A 4151-nucleotide genomic window follows, 5' to 3' on the forward strand; every position below is an offset into this window, starting at 1 on the left:
GCGTAATCAATAACCAGCTATCTCACATTTTCTGAACAGCCTAGTATAAAACAAGGCTAAAACCCAATAAAACAAGCCTGAGAGTGAAACTGGTGCCATAATGAACAGCTACTAGAAACTATAATAAGCAGGCATTTGCATTAGGAAAAAATTGTGCATAGTAACGCATGCTCCAATTAACAAAGCCTATGACAGTGAAGTGCCTTTGTACAAAGTGTTTTTACATCTGCCCAGCCGATTTTTTTTTTTTCCTCCTTGCCTTCTGTCAAACTGGAAGATTTTTTAGCATGATGAGAGGATGAAAGAGGGATGGAGCAGGGTGACCAGATGTTCTGACTGCAAAGGAGGACAAGGCACCGCAAAAGGAAAATGCAGGGCATTACAAAGTTTTTTTAAAAGCCACTGATATAAATATCAATTCATGCTTCACAGTTATGCTCAGAATGGAGCACATTTTGACATTCCTTCTGGATAGAAGGTTGGAATGTAGGACATGTTCTAGAAAAGGAGAAAATCTGGTCACCATGGGCTGGAAACACACAAATTCCCAATGGTGGGATGCAGCAGTGTGTTTGAAGTAAACAGTGCAATAAAGCTTGAATTGGAGAAGAATGGGGTTCTGCTCTAAATGAACCTACTGTGTGCCTCTCTACAAGCAAGGTAAACAGTGGCTGCGCCAGTACCTGAACACATATGAACAGCAAAACAGAGAAAACAAGATGGCAAATAAGCCTGCCTCACCATTTCTCTCCAGCATGTTTTTTTTTAAAGTATAATACTCTGGCCACCAAAATGGAAATCATAAGCTGGGGAAAGAAAAAGAAAAAGTCATCCCAGGATGCATCAAGCCTTCAAGTGGTCCCTAGAAGGCTCAAAATGTTTCTGCTCTAGCCAATATAACCATAGCTGGGTAAGCCTGCCTACAACAGGCAAGGTAAGCAGCAGCTGGCTCCAGAATCCCTTTAGCATGTGTGAACAGCAAAAAAAAAGAAAAAAAGAAGGAAATAGGGAAGAGCATGTAAAAAACCATACATCTATAAATTTGGTGACCAAAGTGGAAAAAATAAGGAAAGTGAAGGCTGGTAAAAGAAAAAGCATAATCTCTAAATACATTTTGGAAGAAGCTTTCAAGTGGTCTCTAAAAGGTTCAGAATGCTTTTATTTGCAAAACTTAACTGGCTGTTTCATTTCCCATGTGCATACTGTTAATTTTGAATAAAAGTGTTGCTGAAACATGTTGAAGTGCTTTTTTTTGTATTGTTTTTGTTTGTTTCTTTTGTTTTGTTTTTTGTAATTTAGTGAACCGTCCCTATTTTTTTCAATCTATCATACCAAAATTTCGGTTAAAGAAGTAATGCCTCAGAACACATCATTTCATTAGCTGAGATACACCTGTATTGCTCAGTGCTAAGTCTTTATAGAGCTAGGTTGCAATGAGTTACCTCCCATAAGCTGCTGGTCAGATGTTGTGTCTCCTTATGCAATTTTATGCCTAAATAATGTACCCTAGATTAGTCATTCTCAGCTTTTGATGTTTTAGATTTCAACTACCAGGTTCTGTGACCAAAGGCTGTTCTAGCTGGAGCTTCCAGGGTCTGAAATACAAAATATATGAAGGACCAAAGGACAAAATTATTGAGAACTGAATAAATACAGTTCAACTTGCAGTTCTTCTAATAGCAGGGTTGACAGAAGAAAAGTTTGAACTAATCTCCCAGGTACCATGGCCAATGGTCAGATTTTAGGAGTTAAACCCCATCATCCAATAGTCCACAATCCAATGTAAATATACTGGCAGAGCGTTTTGCTCTGTAGGCCTTACAAAAGACTTTAGTTATTAATTACAAACCATCTGAATTAAGTATAATGAAGTTTGGGCCACTCCTTTAAAAGAGGCTGTATGTGTACACTTTATTTAATCAAAACCACCTGGGCACCATCACTCCCTTCAAGCCTTCTGAGAGTGAATGTTGAAGTTCTTGGTGGATCTGAGATGTTTATTCCATGGTCTATATTTTATCACAGGCACGTCCAGGCAAAAAGTCCCATTGATTACAAGAGATGTATAAAACACTCAGATCGTTCCTATGAAAATCAATTTAACAGTGCAATTGATTGTGAAACGTGTATAGTCGATCTCAGGGCCAGATCACAGAGCCATTTTTAACACATGAAAATTGCTACTAGACCTCCATGATCATTTATTTGTATGAAAACAGCTGTCAGAGATTAGCTGCCAAAGCAGATTTATCACTTATAAGTGACACCCATCAATAGCAGACAAGCTTCTGTATAGTATAGCTAGATAACTGTTGTAGGAATTGTTTTATGTTTATAGGAGGGGGTCATAGGCACCTTCGGAGTAGAAGGGGTGGGTTTATACAGGAAATTAAAGGAATAATTTGCAATCCTGCAATAACCAACCTTCCTTTATGATCTCTTCATGGAAAGGGGATTCTATAAGTAAAAGAAAAAACAGACTGGGCCACAAGTCCCCTCCTCAGTGTAAAAAGGCTTCCCTAGCTCCATGCCCAACATCTATGGCATCTTGAGCCTTCACATCTGCAACAAAGAATCCTAGATGCATAGGCTTCAGTGGAACTGCAAATAATCTATGTTCTTGATTCGATCTATGTACTTGTTTTTGTAGAAGCAGTGCTACTCAGTGCCTGACTTAAGTATGTAAATACATGACCATTTGATGTTTCTTGATCAAGGATGAGCAACTGTTGTTGATTTCTTCCCACTACAGGAGAAAATTAATATTTCATGTTCTCTCTCATTTTCTCCCAATATTAGAACACTCTGGAGTGTTGCAGATGAATTGTGGTGCTGAGACAAACACTTTATTTTGCATTAAAATGTGTTTTCTGCACAGAAGAATGTTTCCTACACAGGAAACCCATTATCTGCACAGAGAATGTGTCTTACATTTTTAAAAAACCCTTCCCCACACCATAGTTCCCCTGCAACATTTCGGAACATTCAAAATGGGGAGAAAAGTATATAAGAGTCTCAGTGTTCTGTTATGTTTGTTGTCAAGGTTTTTCTGCTGTTGGCAAAACCCATTTTTTCAACTAAAACATGAATAATGGTGAAAATTCTTTTCATCCTTGGCACTAGTAGCAGGAATAGGTGAGAAGCCATGTAACATCTGGGGAAGGTTCCAAGAGAACACCTATGGTCAGTATAAACCACATTGAGACTCATTTCTAAATTAACATGATTTTGTTTATTATTATGTGCCTTCAAGTCATTTCTTACTTATGGTGGCCCATGGATGGGGTTTTCTTGGCAAGTGTCTTCAGACGGGGTTTGCCATTGCTATCCTCTGTGGCTGAGAGTATCTGAGTTGCCCAAGGTCAGCCAGTGGGTTATCATGGCCAAGCTGAAATTCAAACCCTGGTCTCCAGAGTCCTAGTCCAATGCTCAAACTACTACACCACCCTGGCTGTCACATTAACATGCTTAAGATCGGGCTATTGATAATGTGATCATTTTTTCAAAGCTAGATCTATTCTAAGCAATACTTTATAATCAAATTCTGGAGCCTTTTCCAAGGCAAATGTAAAGCTGTAGCTTTGTAGAAATCAAATTTCAACATAAAATACCAGTTCACAAGTTTGGAATCCAAAGAACTGCACAAACTGAATTCTGTACTAAAAAGGTTTGGGTTTGCCTCTCATCAATAGGAGTGTTCTTAGCAAATTTATTCAGAGTGGGGGTTCCCTTTGCCTTCCACTTCATAAATAGAGAGAGTCAGCTTGATGGTTGGACTTTTATTCTGGACAAAAGGGTTTGAATCCCCACTCAGCAATAAAAACCCATTGAGTGACCTTGGGCAAGTCACACTCTCTAAATCTCAGATGAAGGCAAAGGAATATCCTCTGTGAACAAATCATGCCAAGACAGCCCTGTGATAGGTTCGCCTTAGGATTGCTATAAGTTAGAAATGACAGGAAGGCACACAACAACAACAACAACAACAACAACAAAAACCCATAAATAGATTCCTCTGCCAAAGTAACTTGCAAAGCCAGTTGTGAAATAGTTAGGACTCTGCAAAATAGTTTACACGATGGCATAAGTGTGGTATGCCACTCCAACAAATAAAAATTTTTAAAAAAACATTTGGAGGCCCCTTGGTGTGG

The sequence above is a fragment of the Sceloporus undulatus genome, chromosome 3 (assembly GCF_019175285.1).
Source record: "Sceloporus undulatus isolate JIND9_A2432 ecotype Alabama chromosome 3, SceUnd_v1.1, whole genome shotgun sequence".
Taxonomy (NCBI): Eukaryota; Metazoa; Chordata; class Lepidosauria; order Squamata; family Phrynosomatidae; genus Sceloporus; species Sceloporus undulatus.